Source organism: Thermobia domestica, chromosome 2, assembly GCF_964235325.1.
Source record: "Thermobia domestica chromosome 2, izTheDome1.hap1.1, whole genome shotgun sequence".
Lineage (NCBI taxonomy): Eukaryota > Metazoa > Arthropoda > Insecta > Zygentoma > Lepismatidae > Thermobia > Thermobia domestica.
In genome coordinates this window covers 12,709,191-12,731,057 of record NC_137455.1, presented here as the reverse complement: position 1 = coordinate 12,731,057, position 21,867 = coordinate 12,709,191, and the positions used below count along the sequence as shown (strand labels likewise).

At 38.4% G+C, this 21,867-nt stretch overlaps 1 protein-coding gene across 4 annotated transcripts in view; it reads right to left on the bottom strand.

The window, feature by feature from the left end:
* LOC145670168 (oxidative stress-induced growth inhibitor 1-like) overlaps nucleotides 1–21,867 on the bottom strand; it is a 104,318-nt gene that overhangs the window by 40,178 nt on the left and 42,273 nt on the right. Inside the window, exon 1 of one of the 4 annotated variants that reach the window (XM_081738546.1) lies at nucleotides 17,064–17,358. The exons of 1 other annotated variant lie outside the window; for it this stretch is intronic. The gene's annotated coding sequence lies outside the window, so the exon portion shown is untranslated. Of the gene's footprint in view, nucleotides 1–11,328; nucleotides 11,452–17,063; nucleotides 17,359–21,867 lie in introns of those variants that run through there. 2 more of the 4 variants (XM_081738541.1, XM_081738544.1) reach the window with 2 other exon arrangements.

The window sequence follows — 21,867 nt, the reverse complement described above, 5'->3', positions numbered from 1 at the left end:
CAAAATGCTATTATTAATACAAAAAACACAATTTAGCTATTTGTAAAGAGAATTTTTAGTGACTTGCCCCTTCCCCCTAAACCTTTGTGGTTGGTTGCGGCCCTGGTATTCAATAACGTTCACAATAGTTTCATTCCGTATCGATCATCGAAAAATTAGCGGATTGGAACGCAACGTAACGGGGAAAAATTACAGATTTTAGAGATTTCCCTTAGAGATTTTAACCTGTAGCACGATTTTAACCTGTTGTGTAGAGCGGACCAAAGACTCGGAAGGAACAATTAGTGGAATTTAATGTGAATATAATCAGTGAACAATATTAATTAACACTATCATTGGAAGTCTTGTCCAGCAGTCTTAGGAACAGTCCGCAGGAAAAAAAAACATCCTTGAAAACAGAGGCGCAACCACAGGGAGAGTTCATCGGAGCCTGACCCCCCCCCCCTCCAAAATTTTATAACTCGACTAACATTTGTACACTTTCTTAACACAACTATATTTGTTTAACATAGAAATCACTGAGGTAGTCTAAAGATTTCAATTTACACCTTCCTTTCCTTATAAAAATAATCTTGTTCTATTAGATTTTCTGAGAATACAGATGGTAGTAATCAGGCCCGTATCCACGGGGGGCTAGGGTGGGAAGACCCCCCTAAATTTTCACTTCCCCCCTAAAATTTTCACGGTAGGCTTGCAAATGAACTATAATATGGTGATGAACTTATAATATGGTTGGGTAGGCTCCCCTAACTTCTACCTCCCCCCCCTACATTTTTGGGCTGGCTACGGGCGTGGTAGTAATTAACAATTACTTAACGTCTTTTCGGGTGCAGAATAACAAAGATTCAATACTACTAGATGTGGACTGTCCTCCCCCCCCCCAAAAAAAAAAACTGTGGATCCCTTCCCAACAAAAAATTCTGGGTGTGTGCCTGCTTGAAATACGTAAAGAAGTAGGTGTAATCTCCATTTCATAGGCGTGTGTGTAATGCCGTTGAAAACATTACTATTAAAAAAATGTTTTTTTTTTTTTAAAGTACATTATTTGAGATTGATGGTGCACACTTATAACTGAAACATTTAGTGGGGGGATGGCTTCACCAGCACTTGCTATATAATTGTTACGAGTTCTCAGCCTCTTTAGACACACCCTAAGTTTAAGCCCTACTTAGTGCTGAATATGAATAATTAAATCGCAAAACTTAAACTAACCGCTTTTCTATCACCCGCTTACAAATAAACTTTCGGTGGTCCTCACATAAATCTCAGACCACAAACTATCCACAATTGCTAACATTTGTTTTCTCCCTTTACAACTTTCAAAAATCGCGACAAAAGTTGAAGACAAAGGCCCGAAGAGTAGAAGGACAAGTAATGACGAATATGGAACAGCGCCATGCAAAATTACAAAATATATTAATAATCAGTCACATTGCATGGCATGTGAGATGTAACCTCCACATATCGTAGATCATGGCCAGACATGCAACCAAATGATGGTATAACCAGTCATAATGATAGAGAAGAATCTACAATGAATATTAAGTCAGATGCAAGGAAGAGGAAAAAAACGCAGAGGAAAGGGCATAGAATGAAGAAACCAAAAGAAATAAATGATTGAAGGAGTGGGCGAGAACTTGTCAGTCTTCTGCTGAAGAAATGAAACTCATGATTGTGCAACACTGGTTATGTAATACTCAATAATCATCCTCCTACGTATTAAAACTTTAAAGAATAAATTGAAAGAGCTTCCTCGTGTCAATTTAGAATATTATCTGTAATCAGAAACGGGCAAGGGCGCCCATCCTTCAAGAAGCAAAGAGAGTTGTTGAACAATTTACAATAACTACTGTCTTACGTGCACAACATGCGAAAGGGTTTAAGTTTTTATGGTGTGGTATTTTCTGAATTAATATTGAAACAGGAAGTGACAGATTTTTACCGCTTTCAGTTTTAGTACAAAAACTAAAGTGGAGACGGAATATATTCTTGGGATGCTTAATTGATTCCAGAAAACCACTTGTCGCTACCTACTACCGTTTTTACATTATAACGACCGCTGTTGAAAGCAAATGTCTCCGATTTCTGTGACTTCCGGTTTTAAGAGAGAAATTAGACTGGAGATGGAATACATTCTTCCGTTATCGCTATCTGTTATCGTTTTTAGTCTATAACGACCAAGGTTAAAACCGGAACTGCTTGATTTCTGCCATTTTCACTTTTGGTAGATCTTTTCCAATATCTCAAAAGTTTTCGTTGGTGTTTATTCTAAGAACGCACAAAACTTGATACTGACTTTTTGATCCATTGTTGAAACGGGTGATGAGTCTATATTCAGCCATGTCACGCGCCATGCTGATGCCCGAGCGAGGTGCAAATTTCTCCACGTGTTCCAACAGTCACACCCAAGGTTCACAACTATGAAAAATTTCCGTCCTCAGCAAAATATCCAGTCTCGTTTCTGAATTGTCGTACTCTGTATTTGTAAAAATCTGTGAAATCAAACTTTTCCGTTAAACCCGCGCTAGCTTCGCTTCTGTCCAAGTGCAATTACGAAAACTGCTGTCGTATACAACAATTAAGTGTTACGTCTACCACATTAAGGGGTTTGGTTTGTAAGAGGAAATATTTTCTCGATTAGTGGCGGAACAGATATTTCTACCACTTCCGGTTTTAGTAGAGAGAAAAGGCTAGAGATGAAATGTATTCTTGGCACGCTTAATCGTTTGTAGGAAACTGCTTGTCGCTATCTATTGCCATTTTTAACCTATAGTAAGCAACATTAAAACCAAAATGGTTGATTTCTGCCACCTCCAATTTTAATTACCGCCGCCGCCTCCACTAATTAACTAGATTATTAGCTTTTAAACCCTCTACATAGTAGCCAAATTAGGAAGGGTATCATCAAGTAATTCTTTAGGTTTTTTTTGGTCTCCCAGACAGACACGGGCAATTTATATATATTAAAATTGAATATTGATAAATTGAATATTACCAGCAATTAAACGGGTTGAATTTGTTACTGACAGACTTTCTTTTATTACTCTTAAGGGACGGTGGTGTGATATTATTGTTTTAAATGTACATGCTCCAACTGAAGATAAGGGTGACGATATAAAAGATAGTTTTTACGAAGAAGTGGAACGGATATTTGACCAACTCCCGCGATACCATATGAAGATTCTATTAGGGGATTTCAATGCGAAGGTAGGACGAGAGGATATTTTCAAACCGATTATAGGGAACGAAAGTTTGCATAAGGAAAGTAATGACAACGGTGTTAGACTCGTGAACTTTGCAACATCCAAAAACCTAATCGTGAAGAGTACAAAATTCCCACATCGCGATGTTCATAAATACACTTGGACATCACCAGACGGAAAAACACATAATCAAATTGATCACGTTTTAGTAGATAGAAGAAGACAATCTAGCATAATTGACGTCCGGTCGTTTAGAGGGGCTGATTGTGACACTGATCACTACCTGGTAGCAGCGATAATACGGGAGAGATTATCGTTGAATAAAGGTAATACTCAATGTCCGAAAACGGAGAGATTTAATTTAAAGAAATTAGAAGAGAGCCAGGTAAGAGAGGAATACCAGATTATCGTTGAATAAAGGTAATACTCAATGTCCGAAAACGGAGAGATTTAATTTAAAGAAATTAGAAGAGAGCCAGGTAAGAGAGGAATTCCAGATTGAAGTTTCGAATAGATTCTCGGTTTTAGAAGACTCGGAGTGCACTAGTGTTGAGGATACTTGGATTGAAATTAGAGATAGCATTAAAAGTTCAGCAATAGAAAAATTGGGACACGCGGAAATACGTAGGAACAAACCATGGTTCGACCAAGAATGCATTAAACTAGCAGAGAAGAGAAAACAGGCAAAATTACGGTGGCTACAAAATCCGAATGAAACAACTACACAAAATTTCGCAGATATCAGGCGGGAAACTTCCAAAACTTTTAGAACAAAGAAACGGGATTTTTTGAAAGCTAAAATTAAGGAACTTGAAGATAATAGTAAAAATAAAAATATTCGGGACATGTATAAGGGGATCAGCGAATTTAAGAAAGGCTATCAACCTCGTGCTTATATATTAAAGAAATCTGACGGGACAGTTCTCACTGATACGGATAGCCTCTTAAATAGATGGAAAGATTTCTTTGACGATTTGCTGAACACGCAGCCAAAAACTAATGTGCGTGGAGAAAAGGAGATACACACCGCAGAACCGTATATTGCAGAACCCAATCGAATAGAAGCGGAAGCCGCTATAAAGAAATTAAAGAAACACAAATCTCCGGGGGTAGATGAAATTCCGGCTGAATTAATTTTAGCTGGAGGCGAAAAATTGCGGAACAAGATACACAAACTCATTCTCCTTATCTGGAACAAGGAAGAATTGCCACAAGAGTGGAAAGAGTCAATCATTGTTCCAATTCACAAGAAAGGCGACAAAACTGACCGTAATAACTATCGAGGCATTTCTCTTCTGTCAACATCCTATAAAATCCTTTCAAATATTGTTAGCTAGATTGACCCTATACGCAGATGAAATTATTGGAGATTATCAGTGCGGATTTAGACGAAATCGATCAACTATCGACCAAATATTTACCATTCGCCAAATACTCGAAAAAAAGTGGGAATACAATACCCCGGTACATCAACTATTTATTGATTTTAGAAAGGCTTACGACTCGGTTAGGAGAGAAACATTATACAACGTTCTTACAGAGCTTGGAATACCGAGAAAGCTAATTAGATTAATTAAGACATGTTTAAGTGAATCCCAAAGTAAAGTCCGGGTAGGAAAATTTTTGTCCACGAGCTTCCACGTCGAAAATGGCCTGAAACAAGGAGATGCGTTGTCGCCATTATTATTTAACTTTGTACTGGAATACGCCATAAGGAAAATCAAAGATAGCAACCATGGCCTAGAGTTGAACGGCATTCACCAGGTTATGGCATATGCTGATGATGTAAATTTAATAGGGGATGATAGGAGAACAGTAGAAATAAATGCAGAGATATTATTAAACGCTTGCAGGGACATGGGTTTAGAAGTAAATGCAGAGAAAACTAAATACATGGAAGTGCGTCGGGACCGTAATACGGCAAATTGTGGAGGCGTTAAAATATTAAATAATACTTTTGATAAAGTGGATACTTTCAAATATTTAGGGTCAATATTAACAGACGAAAATCATATTCACGAAGAAATTAAATGTCGACTAAAAACAGGGAATTCGTGTTACTATTCGGTTCAAAATCTCTTGTCGTCGCGAATTCTGTCGAGGAATTTCAAGCTTAAAATATATAAAACGATAATCATGCCTGTTGTTCTGTATGGTTGCGAAACATGGTCGCTTACTCTGAGGGAAGAACATAGACTGAAAGTATTTGAGAAGAGGATCCTGAGAAGAATATTCGGACCCAAGAGGAACGAGAATGGGGAATGGCGAAAGCTTCATAACGAGGAACTACATAGTTTATACGGTTTACCCAACATTGTTAGGGTCGTCAAGTCTAGGAGGCTTAGGTGGGCAGGTCATGTAGCTAGAATGGAAGAAAGTAGAAACGCTTTCAAAGTCTTGACTGGTAGACCCGTAGGAAAACGACCATTAGGAAGACCTAGGCGCAGATGGGAGGATAATATTAAGATGGATCTCGCAGAGATAGGAATACAAAGTAGAAACTGGATCCAATTAGCTAAGGATAGAAGTCAGTGGAGAGCTTTTGTGAACGCGGCACTGAACCTGCGGGTTCCATAGGCGATAGAGTTAGTTAGTTTACTGGTTTTATGAATGATTTGGGAGGGCTGTTGTTTAAATTGGAATTTGAACCATTACTAATGCTTGTAACGAGAAACTATATATATCTATTGGGAAGTGTGGACTTTCTTTTACGCAGATGAGAAGTAGCCTGTGTGTAAGACAGCAATACGAAAACGAATATTTGCACAACGAATTGAATTACTATTGCTTACAACAAGATTTATTTTAACTGTACCTGGGACTTTTAATTGATAAGTAAATTAGTAAATTATATTTTAAGCGGTGTTGAGATTTATTTTGTATTAGGTTATCGACTACTGTTTGGATTATTTTTAATTTATGTTTTATATAACAACAAGGTTATAAAGAACAATATAACAGTAATATGGGTTTTCGAACCACAATAGGATAGAAGTCAGTGGAGAGATTTTGTGAACGCGGCACTGAACCTCCGGGTTCCATAGGCCATAGAGTTAGTTAGTTAGTTAGTTTTATATATATATATAAACTGACCGAGTGATAAGTGTATTTTCGCAATCGGCAACAGGACAAAGATTAAGTGGGTTCGTGAGCCAACAGAACGTGATCCATTGCGACTCACCATGACCCACTCTGACCTACAGAACCACTACGATCCACCAACCCACTCTGCTAAGTGCATTGTAAACAGCATCTTTTAAACACTAGTGAATTTGTCTATGATTTACTTTCAAGCCCTCAGTTTTTCTTTTTTTTTTTTCATTTGTTTCTATTGAAAAAAGAACTTCAGGTACTTTTGAATAATTATATTTGTAATTGTAACAGTAGCAATAGGACATATTACTTGGCTTTCGAGATACAGCTCCATTTTACACTATTCATCCCCCCCCCTTTACATTGCCCTACTTTATCTTGATTTGAGACTTTCAGTCTATTTTCCACTGAAAAGTATCTGTAATTCAACAAGGAAATAATTATATATGATAAATTTTAAAACGTGAAGGTCAGATCCACCGGTATTGTAACAGAGCGGCGTTTGAGTCATTAACCGTACAAATTTAAACTCCGATTAGTGATAATTTCATTGCCTTGTTTTATTACAAGTGTAAACTCTTTAGCCAGTTGAGAGGAGGGCATGTATCATGGATCAGAGTTGATTGCAATGGGTTTTGGTAGGTGGTGGTTCGAAGTAGGTCAGAGTGGGCCATGGTGGATGGTGAGTCAGAGTGGGTCACGGTGGGTGGTGAGGCAGAGTGGGTGGTGGGTCTAATTTTCATTGACCCACGTCGTCTCTGCTAAAGAATTTCTACAAAAGTTCGAATCCAGATTAAAGTATAGTAGACTGTACCAGAGGAGGATTCAGGGGGGCGTCGGGGCGATTGCCCCCCAGAAGAGGAAACTTTTTTTATTTTACATATAAATAAAACCCATCCCCGAGTTTGACGCTCTTAAAAGTAGCTCTAAGTACCAGTATTACAACACACCGCCCCCCCCCCAGAAGTCCGTCCTGGATCCGCCCCTGGACTGTACATAGTAAGTAAGAAGCAGAGGGGAGCTGAATGAATTAGTTGCTGGTGCTGTTTGTTTGTTTGTTTCTGTTTCTTGATGTCAAGCGTCCCTTTTGAGCACCAAGAGCATATAAGAAGCGAATATACAGTTTTAGATAGAATCCATCTCTCCCTGGAATCAAACTCAGGACTACATGCACCAGAAGTGTGCGCGCGCTAGCCACTAGACCAACAGAGAAGGCTTCAGTGTATTAGAGTATGAGTAATTGTTGTCCTACTTCTGCCATGTTGTGATTAAAAAAAAAAGCCCCGCACCGCAGCTTTGTTTGAAGCAAACACTACTTCCGTAACTAAGCTTCCTTGTACTCAAGGAGAAAACACAGCTAGTAGCCAATACTCAAGGACTTCAAAATATACTATAATTACTGAGTAATAATAAGGATACGAAATTAAAAAAATAAAATAAAAAAAACTAGAAAGTTTAGCACCTTATTGCAAAGTAATTACAGAGTATTGCCTTCAAGAAAACGTAGTTAATTGCAGCCACAGTATAGACACTTAAAAAAAAAAAAAAATGTGTTACGCAAGCGAAAGTGTTTAAATGTAATTACATTCAATGAGTTCACTGGAATTTATACGTTTTACTATAGACGAAACCTACTATTAACTTATGCTATTAGTACTATGTTACTATTACTAACTAGGTATCATTATTAAGGGTCTTTACTACAGCGAAATTAAACTATCGCTAATTTTAGAGTTGTTCTGTAATATCTTGAAAACAAATTTAAAAAAAATACATTCGAAAAGCAGAAACGTAGTGAACTAGACAATACGATTTTGTATGTGATACCGTTATCACAATTCATCTATCTGCTTTCGATTTGGAACTGTAGATGTATTTAGTATTTTTTGCGGGTTCTGTAAATAGCGGCATACCAAAAGCAGATAGGTGAATTGTGGTAAAGGCAGGGGCGGCGATTCGGGGGGGGGCAAGAGGGGGCAGTTGCCTCCCCAACTTTTTTGTGTGCAAGTAAGTGTGTGTGTGCAATTTCTCCACGTATTCGTTTCCTCCCATATTCTCATTCCACCATTTTTTCCAACATCATTCACTTGCCTTAAATCATCGGTCTCCCTTAGCAAGGGCATAATTGTGGGACGTTAAACTGAAATATATCATTTCAATAGGCGAGTGCAATTGGAAGGAGAGCTCGATTCGACAGGGATGCTATCTCTCCCCAACAGTATTTAATATATATCTGGGAAAGATAGTGAAAAAGAGCCTACAAATTGAAGACAGCATTTCAGTAGGAGGTAGAATGATTAGGTGTATACAGTTTGCAGATAATATGGCGCTTGTTGCGGAGTCTAAGGAGAAAATCAACAAGATGTTACATGTTAGAAAACTTGAGGAAGGGCTGTGAAGAATATGGGAGGAAAATAAATCTGAGAAAGGCAAAACTCATAATGACTGGAATAAAGCGGTCAGTGTCAAGTATAAAAGTAGGAGGGAAGAAAATAGAACAGATGACTACTTTGCGATCCCTGGGTAGTATTATTAGTGATGATATGAAGTATGAACGTGAAACAAAATCAAAGGATAGAAATGGCGAAAGAAGCCTTTAGAAGGAAGAAAGGACTATTTTGTGGGACCTCGAATAAAAAAGAGTTGAGAAAAAAGACTCACAAAATGCTTCGTGTGGAGTATTGTGCTGTATGGGTCAGAAACATGGACATTACGCAAAAAAATGATTATTAAAAACAATTGGAAGCTTTCGGAATGTGGATGTGGCTCCAATGATGACGCTAGACAGGTGACCAGAGGGACGAGTGACCCCTCACTCGGTTGGCTCCACCTGTTCCCCGACTGTCCCCCAAACATACTCTATTGTATATATCAAGTAATGCGTTTTGTTATTAAAAAAAAAAAAAAGCTGGCATCCAAAAACTTTCTATGCCCCTCCGCTTTCTCCCTCCTTCGCAAAAAAAAAAAATTAAAAATCGCATTTTCACTGACAGTTGTCCAGCCAATTTAATGACTAGAGATGCTACGGTATTGATAGCGTAAAAGTGCAATATAAAGGGAATAATCAAAAGCTATCTATTTGACTGTATTACTGTAAAATTACATTCAAAGATAGAAACGTGCTGCCATCTGTTGTGCTTTTTCATGCTCACCTTAAATTTCTAAAAGCTCAGTAGCTCTTATTAGAACGAATACTAGAGAAAATAACAGCGAGCTCACATTTCTCTGTTCTTTTTATCAGCAATTAAAGCTCTGTAGCATAGAAACAGGAAAACCAGCTTGGTTATTTCTTGTGCTACTAATTCACATTGAACAATTAAATATTCTTATAAAGAGATGAAAACCAGAATTAATCTGTATTATGTAACTTATCTCATATGAATTACAATTTCTTATCAATTCTTAGACGTTAGCAATGTTTTGAAGTGTGAAGTCATTCTTCATTGTAACAACTACTAATGAGGATGACAATGTATATTACGTAAGTAGATTATGCTTTATATTATTATTATTATTATTATTATTATTATTATTATTATTATTATTGATTTACTGCATTATAAATTTTGTATTATGATAGCGCTTAATGATTAGTGCGCTTCTTTAAAATATCTGTTCCCTGCTGTTTTACAAGTAGTATGCGCGTTAATGCTCGAAGAAAGTGTCACCGTTAGGAGAACTCAAACAACAGATACAGTCTGTCACATAACAGTGAATATTTTCGATATACAGTGCATAAATTACACACTTTTCCACGCCATAAAAAATATTTTTCACGATTTTCCTCAAAAACGACGCATTGAAATTTTACTCTCAAACACATCATCCTGTTTAGCTCATTGTGATTTAACGATTTATATAAACCAAACCAAACCACTTGGTGTGGCAGTCCTTTGTGGACCTGAGTCACTCCAACGCCATCTGTTAGTGGCCGCCTGAACTACGCTAAGCCTAACGACGAACACGTGGTAACCGCGCTGTGTCGCCCTATCTCTAACAGGCATGTGGTCGTCACGTCTTGTATTCATGTGACTCCCCAGTTTGCCTCATGACGGTGATTGGGCGCCTAAAATTTGATAAGCACTGGCCGGGAATCGAACCTGAGACCACGCGAACGTGAGTCTAACGCTCTAACAATTAAGACTACGGTGTTCCCTAACGATTGATGTGTGTCTTATTCGACAATATTAACAGTAAAACAAAAATTAAAAGAGTTAATTCTAATTTTGGACTACTACCACCGATCATAATCTATCTTGTCAGTTTCCCTAGCGTCATAATGAAAAGCTCAATAATAGCGTACAACTGTATCAGCTTCACGTTAATTGGTTATAGTGCAGGATCATTTTTAAGAGATTTGATTAAAAAAAACTCCTTTATCTTGTCTGTCCGTTCGTTCAGGAGACAAAAAAAGGTCATCCCGTAATAAATTCCCCCGCACGTTCCTGGTTCATAGATACCGAAAAATTGATTTTTCGACACCTGTTCATTCCTTCGTTCAACATGTCTGCATCATTTGTTCATCCACTATGTATGATACAGCCTCAACATACATCGAGGAACGTTCCATATCAACAAGGACTAGATTTACTGGATTTGGACATAATTCACTAAATAATCTACAGTGAGAGCACTGTTGTTACAATAGCTTGGGAAAACTGATGTTTTGCTTCCCTGAAGCATTATCTCAAAAGAAACTGGAGATTTTGGATGAAAGGTGCTATATCATGCCACTAAACACGATCCAAAATTTGTTTGCTTCAGTTTCTAGGCGGACCCAGGCTGTTTTGAATATCAAGGGTCTTACACGCTGTTAGATGGCATTCCCTTTTTTGCAAGGTGGTCGCATTATTCTGCCCATTCCTTATATAAGTCACTATCTTCTATTTAAGCGTCAACGAGTTAAAAAAAAAAAAAAAAAGTCCACGGCACCAATAGATGTAACTATGTCAGAGATGGTTATCATACTAAAACTTTCTACAAAATCTATTGTAATGAGTTGACAAAATACAAGAAAACATTGTTCACTTACCGTGCTCATTGCTGGCGCAATGAGACGGCGTGAAGAGGCCCTACATTCCTTTGAAAACTACATTCCATTCGCTTCTTCCACAGTATCCAACAAACAGTAACAGACAACAAAAACAGAAGCTCGTTGTTTAGAAACAAATTCAACATAATCAAACAATTATTCATGAATTAATGCAATTATCCACAAAACTTACTTTGTTCCACTGAAAGATTTACTTTTGTACTCAGTGTTATCATTCAGTCGGTTCGCTCCTAACGGTTGTCTAAATTTCTCAGTTTCCCGGAACCGGTTATTAGAAGTGTTTTCACCTTTAGACTAAGTATTTACGATTTTTTTTTCAGTTTAATGTTTTAGGATTATGCCCTTTAGGCTAAGAGAGACTATGATTAAGGCAAGAATTGGTGGAATGAGAAGATGGGAAGAAACGGGAGTATCCGAGGAAACCCACGGACACTTTTGGCCGGGGATCGAACCAAAGACCCTACATACCAGGAGTAAGCCTTCTGCCACTGAGACACCGTGCCTCCCCCCCGAGTACTTACGGAAAAATAATTTTCTGGAACTACAAACTTGAAAATCAATAAATAAAATACCAAAATAAAGATACTATACGACTTAATCACTATTATTAGTATCGTTAGAATAAATATCATATGGTAATAATATTAATACTAGTCAGTTTACTGTACTGATAATAGAAGCAGTTGTTGACTTATTTGAATGCCATCACTGCCTGTAGCTTTAGAAATATTAGTTATAGTGGCAGGGACGTACGGAAGGGGGGGGACACGGGGGTCCGGACCCCCCCCGAAATTTCGACTTTTTAAAAATTTAGCCTAATTTTAGGGGCAATTTTAATATAAAATAGCTTCATATTTAGTTTGAACCCCCCCCCCGAAATAAATTCCTGGGTACGCTACTGTATAGTGGAATCTTTAATAGGGAAATTGTGAAATCGAAAACTTTTTTTTCTCTCTGACAATTGAAATTAAATATTTACTATAGTTTATTGTCCTAAGATTAAACTTTTCGGCAAAATGAGGTGTTAAGAGTAAAACTGATAAACTTAACAACAACAACAACAATAAAAACTGGCCTTCATTGCAAGCTCAAGTTCTTTATTTAGTGTACATATGATTTGTTTGTAGCCAAGATCTGGAGGCAAATCTTTATAACCTGTTGGCAACACTGAACGGAGGTAACCAATCAGACTTCCCGTGCGCAGAAAGGCGAGGGGATAAAACAGTGCGATATCGAACAATGATTTTCGCTAAAAACGGATCGACTATACTTACGAACAAGAGTGGAGGACGAGAAAACTTAAGAGTTTATACTATGCAATATAAACACAATCAGGTTCGAAAATCGAACACTTTGACTAAAAAAAAATATCCGATTTCTCTTAGTCACACTAAGTAGGTCCTGGGATGATACTTTTAAATAGATTTTCTGATGAACCTTCTCTTCCAATGTCTCACTTTTAATGTTCCCAGCGTAAAGAGCTGTAAAACAGTATCTCGAATTTAGTGATAAAATAAATAATGTTCTTAGCCCATATCTCCTTTTCTCCAATCGCTTCTCTGTTCAAACTGAAAGAATACCATTTGACAATACGAACCTTATCAGTTCAGAGTCCTCACTAGTCATTATCAAATTTTTGCATGCTGGAACCGGTTTGGTGGAGGTCTTTTATCATTAGTGATTGGGCTGTCAACCGTAAGGAGGAGTATTTCAAACTAGATTATCATGGAATAGTACACATATCTTATCAAAATAATGGCAATACCTTCAAATGAAACTTGCTTAATTGATAGTCCCCAAAGCAGAACTTCCAAAAAGTCTAAAAACCTTCTGCAGGTAGGCTATATTAGCAATGGCGTAATAAAATTATAACAAATTGTTCATGCTCATAAAAGCAGAAAATTCTATACATTTCCATTTTCTTATAGGCTTATTTATGAAAAAAATATACAGGAAGCTTATAGAACTGTGTAATAACTGAATAAGTAGCCAATCAAGAAATCTCCACATACAGGGTGCTTCAGGAGGAATGTCACGTAATTTGTGAGATGATTCTACATGTGAAAATAAACCGAAAAAATCCTATGAACCTGTGTCCAATTTTCGATTGTAACGGAACTGGGGTGGGTTGAAGACTACACAAAACCATGAATGATTATGAAGACAAGTGTGAATATTACTTAGGCGCTGTGGTAGACAGAATAATGGTGGGACAAATGACTGATTCATCCTATAAGAGGTGTGAGGGTTCTCCAACAGATGTACAAATAGCATGATAGCCGTAGCACATGCATTTTCCTGATAGAAGACCTAATCTGCACTTTTGGAAGACGTGACATTACAACAACGACGGCAAATGTACTTGCAACATGGAGCACCGATTCACTGTACCAGACACGTATCTGAATAACACATTTCCTCAACGGTGGATTGGTCGTGGCGGACCCATTAACTGGCCTCCCAGAACACCCGACCTAACGCCACTAGACTTATGGAGCTGATTAAAGGGATATGTGTACGCTACGAAGTTGGATAAACGTGAAGAAATGTTCCCCGCATTAAAGCTCGCCGAGATGATGTTCGGTGTGCAACACAACACACCCTCCAAGACGTTGACAAGTGCATTGAGATGGGGGGGGGGGGCTTTATGAACACCTCTTGTAGGATGGATCAGTCATGTGTCCCACAATTATTCTGTCCACCACAGCGTCTACACAACATTTCGTTAAGTAATATTCACACTTGCCAACATAATCATTCATGGATGTGTGTAGTCAACCCGCTCCAGTTCCGTAACGATTGAAAATTGGAATGTTCATAAGACGTTTTCAGTTTATTTTCTCATGTAGAATCACTTCACAAATTATGTGACATTCCTCCTGAATCACCCTGTATATAAGCTTAAAATATATAATACGATAATCATGCCTGTTGTTCTGTATGGTTGTCAAACATGGTCGCTTACTCGGAAGGATGAACATAGGTTGAAAGTATTGGAGAACAAGGTCCTGAGACGAATATTCGGACCCAAGAGGAACGTGAATGAGAAATGGCGGAAACTTCATAGCGAGGAACTACACAATTTATACGGTATACCCAACATTGTTAGGGTCATCAAGTCCAGGAGGCTCAGGTGGGCAGGGCATATAGCCAGGATGGAAGAAAGTAGGAACGCTTTCAAAATCTTAACTGGAAGACCAACCGGAAAACGAGCATTAGGAAGACCTAGGCGCAGATGGGAGAACAACATTAAGACTGATCTCGCAAAAATAGGAATACAAAGTATAAATGGATCCAATTGGCTAAGGATAGACGTCAATGGAGAGCTTTTGTGAACGCGGCATTCAACCTCCGGGTTCCTTAGGCCATAGAGTTATATATATATTAATGTTTATAGTAAACTTACAATATACCTATCACTGTCTAGGTTCTGGCTGACCCCCCCAGTTTTTATACCTTCTAGATCCACCATTGTCTTCGTGAATCTTTTGTGACGCGGAAGGATTCTGATAACCCCTAGATGAAATTAACAATAAATGAATCAGGGTATAAATTTTATACATAAATCTATTTTTAAAAAAAAGACGAAAAGAGACGCGACTTCTAGAAAATGTGACGCGGGGGAAGACGATCTTCGCATTATTCCTGGATCCGCCAATGGTATTATGTAACAATGTGTAGAAATTTGAATTCTTAAGTTTTACTTTATACCACAGTAGGCTATACGTGGGAAAGGGATTGGTAACGATTTCTTTAACGTCTTGTTATTAGCATCCTACAAAAATATCTCACTGAACAAGACAATCTCGAACAGATGCAACATATCTCTTCTTAAATATTTCAGCTATAAGCGTTTTGTCCCTACCATTTAATCTGGAGGCCTGGTCACGCTGATATACCAAAGTGAAAGGTTCAAAAACTTATCACTATAATACGAGAAGAGAGCGAACAGTTCTGAGCTAAACATCTGCAAAAACGATTAAATCTGCTCGAAAAACCAATGGCAATATTTTTGAGACGGGGGAGAATCAAGTAGAGTTAATCTGTACTGACTTTTTTGAAGGCAAGCACCACTGCTAACAAAGAATATTATGTTAACTTCGTAGGCAAGTAGCAAGCTGCTATTAACGAGCGAAAGATGGAGAAACCTGCGCATCCTGCATCAAGACAATGCAACTCCTCATAGTACTGCGATTGAACAAGCATATTGGGTTCGCAATTCCGCCAATTGTAGGTTCACAGCACTTCCCCATCCATCTTATTAGCACGATTTGGGGCAAGTCTTTACTTTGGCTCCAGGGTGTCATCTTACCTCTGCACTGAAAATTTTACTTTGACAACGTCACTTCACTTAGGAAGGTCCAACTGTTAGTACAGCAATAGGTACACAAATTGCAGTAAAGAAGACATAAATGCATTGCTATAGAAGGTGAATATGTAGAGAAATCGTAATATATCAATCCAGCTGTAGTGAGCCTTTCAAGTGAGGCTCAAAACATTTAATCCTTCCCTTGTAAGTAGCTTACATGACACAGTTAACCAGCGAAGTTGAGGGAAGGACAGAATAAAGAGAACAGCAGGCCCGTAGCCAGTTCAAAAATGTAAGGGGGGGAACTGAAGTTAGGGAAGTCGATCCAACCATATTATAGTTCATTTGCAAGCCTACCATGAAAATTTTAGGGGCCCAGCAAAAATTTAGGGGGGGGGTCCGGCCCCCTAGACACGGGCCTGGAGAACAGTGCTGATTTCAAATGTCCCAGTGGGAAGTGAGTGCAGAGCTGTGGTACTGACTGAGCAACGTTCGGATTTATAGTCCCGGCAGTGTCGGATTTACGTATAAGCTAAACAAGCTAGGGCCCCACTCTCTTAGGGGCCCCAAATATTAAAGGAAACAACGGATGTACATTTCCAAAATATAAGAAAAATATAAATAAAATAAAACATAGCAACAGTGTTTCGTGTTGTGTAGACTCCTGTGACGTAAGTAATGGGGCCCCTTCTGCTAGCTTGCTCTCTAAAATATCACTAGTTTCTTCATTTGTGTATATAGAGTGCCTACGTTCATGTTGATACTTAAAGGGCCTCATTACCTTCAATAGTTTAGGTCCCCACCAAATCTAAATCAGACTCTGGGTCCCGGTAAGGTATTTCGTGGCTCCAATAGAGGACAGAGGATTTTCCCGAGCCACCCCATAAAATAAGTTAATCACTGATAGAATATTTTATGTATATAGGTATCCAATACATTAGACACTAATTTAAATTCCTTCTATGCTCTTCCCCGTCTCCCTATTATTATCTTATGCGTCAGAATATAGTACGGTACAAAATATATACTACGATTACAGATACTTTGCATAATCGCGGGACTCGAAACCGTCTCTGGTAACTTGTACTTACTAGCCAAATGGTTTGTTTCGGAAATAATTGTCCAACAGGGCACAAATGAACTGCAAAAATCTCTTACTACAAAATCTGCGATCAGAGCGCTTCTCAACAAACAAAATCTCGAAAGCAATTGCTTTAACAAGAATACACTTACAATTGGGATGATTGGTATGGGAATGGAACTCAAGTCTACTTCATTAAAAGAAAACAAACGCTTATACGATATCACAACAAAACGACACCGGAAATGAGTACGAATGCAATTCACATTTTGACTTCCGTTTCTGTTACAATTAAACATTATTAAAGAAAATAAAAATGTTTACCTTACCTTTCGCCAAGGTGCACACAAAACTATTAGGCAATTTTATAATAAATTTCAGCACTAAAATTGAAGCTTGCGCCATACACGAATAAAACCACACAAACGAAGAATTAAAATAGTTTACAAAACAAATGTCAAACACAAATTGAAAGAAATTGAGAAGACCGGCTTGTTTACGGTGTTAACTCAACTGTTATCAACCGCACACGAGGAAAGAGCAACATACACTAACACTTAAACGAAGCAACACTCTGTGGCAACACTGGTCGATGCTCACCCCGTTTTCCAACATGCCAAGTGACAACCCGACGAAACACACCCACGTGACACTCAACGAATGGGATTTTCGCTCGTAAATCTGACGTCATTTGGACGTCACAATTTTTTTCTTTTCCATTCTTTTTTTAATGACTTCTTTTTTTCTTAAACTTTTCATTCCTTGGCGATCATTTTGTTATGTTTTGTTATTCTTTTGTAAAAAAGGAGTGGCGAGCGGAGAGAGGGTGACAATATGACACAACCACACGCAACGAAGATCACATCACCTTCGTACACGTGATCGAGTCCGGAAGTTCAAGGTCAAGGGGGAACAAGTAGATTAATAAAAATAAGAAACATCAAAGAGATTAGGTGTGACATATCAAGGTGAGACGTAGGCAGGTAGGCAATGTGTATTCTTATCGTTTACATAAATTATCAGAGTATTATAATGTGTAATTAACTCAACAGGAATAAAACAGAGATACAGAAGAAGAATTTTCAAATCAAGTACAATTTGAAACTATTTCATGGTCAAGCTTACACAGGCAGTAAAGAATGGTACTGAAATTAAGATAATTTTAGTAGATAAACGGTTCTTGGGGTCGAATCTTATGTCGCCCTTCCGATTGAGGATTTTCCATGGTTTGTCTTCAGTCTCACTCGGCCAATACTGATATGGTACCTTTTAGATCGGATTAGATTGATTGGAAGCATCCCTTTGCAGCACTGAGTGCATGAGACGTGGAGCAGGCGCACACATAGAATTTTTTGTTGGGAGCGGTCCAAACTTTTCGGGAGGAGGAAATACTACAAGGCACTAGGTCTATATAGTATTGAATGGGTGTTATTCTGCACCCATAAAGACGACAAGTAATTGTAAAATACCTTCACCTATATTTTCAATAGTAATAATAATACTAATACTAATAATAATAATAATAATAATAATAATAATAATAATAATAATAATAATAATAATAATAATAATAATAATAATAATAATACGATTTTTTATGAGAGAGCACAGATAAAGTGTAAAATCAAATTTTCATGCTACATGAATGAAGTATCAATTAAATAGGTATATTTTTTATTGCGAAAATTTACAAATGTATGTTGAGTTAAAAAGTTTTTTTGGGGGATCAGGACCTGATGGACCCCCTGACGTGGAACTACAGTTTAAGACAGAGTCCGAATGACCGTAATGTGTTCATATTTGAAGGCTCTACCACCAGGAATCGAATCTCAGACCCCATGTACCAAAGATGTGCGTTAATCACTAGAACAGAAGGGAAAACAGACCCTGGCCTTTTTAAAAAGAATGATTCATTGTAAATTATTATCTTCAGCAATAAAATAGATTCACAGTTTTAATTCTAGAGTTAAAAAATAAATGGAATCTTTCAGATTAACATCCCACAATTATGTCCTTTAAGTTACGGGAGATGATGATTAAGGCAAGTGAATAATGATGGAATAATTGGTGGAATGAAAATGTGGAAGGAAACGGAAGTACCCGAGGAAACCCACAGACACGATGTTGTCCACCACAAATTTACTTGGCCGGGGATCGAATCAAAGACCCCAAGCACCAGAGGTAAGCACTGTATCACTGAGCCACTATGCATTTAAAAAGAAAACGTAACTCCAACGTAGCCTGGAATCGAACGCGCAACCATTAATACTGAACATGACATCTCGACTACTGAGATACCATTCCAGGAAGGAATAAAGTACTTAATTATAACAGATCGTAAAAAATATTAGTGCTAAGAAAAAGGTAATACGTGCATTATTGTGCCCGATTGAAAGGACTATTTGGTCAAACATATTTCCTTTCTCATTTCCAAGGTTTGTGCCAAAATTTGACTCCATTTCGGGGAAAAGACGTGACTCTGTGAGATGATCTTGTGAGATTGTTTGTGAACATGCCAACTGCGCGAAATTTAACTCACTACAGGGTTCGGAGAACACGTAAGTAGCAACTTCTATTCTGCATAAAATCTTTCTGTTGCATAGTACTTCAAGCAAAGCAGTAAATACACTATTTGAGGGGAAATTGTTGGGCTACTATGTTGGTAACGGTGGTTCGAACCGTTATAACCACTAAATGCAAAATAAAGTATTGAACGAATTTGATACATTTGCAAGCAACCTTAGTATATAACATTTTAATAAAATGGATTTAAAAATATTGAACTTAATGCGATAAATCATTCTAGTATACATATAAATTAAATATAAAATTATTATAGAGTAAAATGCTTGTTTTAATTTTGGTAGGGTTGCGGACGAGACGAGACGAGACCGAGTTCTTGTAATAGAAACAAATCTTTTCTCAAACATTTCCTTCATGCCACAGTTTCGAGCAGTGATAATTTCAGATTATTTCTTCCGGGGGAGGAGAATTTCATACACTGGAGATTAAAAGTAGTACTGCGGGCCGCGGTGGCTCAGTGGTAGAGCGTTCACCTCTGGTGCATGGTTTCTTTGGTTCGATCCCAGCTCGCGCCAAGTGAACTTAGTGATGGGCAAATACTAGGTACGTGGGTTTTCTCGGGGTTCTCCCGTTTCTTTCCACTTGCTTCATCCCACTATTTCATTCATTTCTTATCATCATTGTCTCCTTAAGCTTAGCCGACATAACCGTGGGGCGTAAACTTAAAAAAAAGTGCGAACATACTGGGAATCCACATTGAAAATGACAGGAGATATGGTCCGGGGGAATTTCGTAACTCGGGGGGGATACCCCGGGCACGACCTAAAATCATTACTGGTTTCAAGACGAGACAATCTCAAGTTTTACCTTGTGCTCATCACTGAAATGTCAGTTCATCTTTCCTTTTCTGCACCGATATTATATGAGACCTGAACCTACAGTTCACAATGGGATCCGAAGTAGAATAATGTCCATCGCGATTCAAACCAAGATTTGCTCAGCGAAGACAGAAGGTTAAGCATTAGGTATGAGAGAGCATAATAGATAAGAAAATGATTCAGATGGGAATCGAACATAAGACATCTCTATTATGTTTTAAGAGCTTTAACCATCAATCTGAGCGTCATTCCATATCAGCCTGTGCAACGCCGATTTTATCTCAAACTAAAACGCAAATTGTGCATTACCTTGACGCAAACTGATAAGGAATGTGGCCCTCTATGTCAATGGCACAGTTCTAAATGACACACCAGCTGGGAGACATAGGTGCATTTCGCCAGCCCCCCCACCTTGGAGTTTCGAAAAAAAAAACCTATGCCAATCTTTTGTGCTACGTTTGTGCCGGAATGTACCGCAAAAATTTTCGTTTGTACCACTTCCGGTACGAAGTTATAATAGTTTTAAAGTGGGGGGGCTGGGGAAACGGCAGCCCCCCCACCTTGGAATTTCGAAACGAAACCTATGGCAATCGTTTGTGCTACGTTTGTGCCGGAATGTACCGCAAAAATTTTCGTTTGTACCACTTCCGGTACGAAGTTATAAGGGTTTTGAAGTGGGGGCTGAGGAAACGGCAGGCCCCACCTAAAAATTTCAAAACAAAACCTATGACAATCGTTTGTGCTACGTTTGTGCCGGAATGTACCGCAAAAATTTTCGTTTGTACCACTTCCGGTATGAAGTTATAAGGTTTTAAAATGGGGGGGCTGGAGAAGCGGCAGCCTCCAAACTTGGAATTTCGAAACAAAACCTATGCCAATCGTTTGTGCTACGTTTGTGCCGGAATGTACCGCAAAAATTTTCGTTTGTACCACTTCCGGTACGAAGTTGTAAGGGTTTGAAGTGGAGGGGCTGCAGAAACGGAAGCCTGCAACCTTGGAATTTCGAAACAAAATTTATGGCAATCGTTTGTGCTAAGTTTGTGCCGGAATGTACTGCAAAAATTTTCGTTTGTACCACTTCCGGTACGAAGTTATAAGGGTTTTAAAGAGGGGGCGCTGGAGAAACGGAAGCCTCCAACCTTGGAATTTCGAAACAAAAAATTTGCCACTTCAAAACGATCATAACTTCGTACCGGAAGTGGTACAAACGAAAATTTTTGCGGTACATTTTGGCACAAACGTAGCACAAACGATTGGCATAGGTTTCGTTTCGAAATTCCAAGGTGGGGGGGCTGCCGTTTCCTCAGCCCCCACTTTAAAACTAAAATAATTTCGTACCGGAAGTGGTACAAACGAAAATTTTTGCGGTACATTCCGGCACAAACGTAGCACAAACGATTGCCATAGGTTTTGTTTCGAAATTCCAAGTTTGGAGGCTGCCGTTTCTCCAGCCTCCCCACTTTAAAACCTTATAACTTCATACTGGGACTGGTACAAACGAAAATTTTTGCGGTACATTCCGGCACAAACGTATCACAAACGAGTGGCATAGGTTTTGTTTTGAATTTTTAGGTGGGGGGGCTGCCGTTTCCCCAGCCCCCACTTTTAAACCCATATAACTTCGTACCGGAAATGGTACAAACGAAAATTTTTGCGGTACATTCAGCCACAAACCTAGCGCAAACGATTGACATAAATTTTGCTTTGAAATTTCTAGGTGGGGGGGC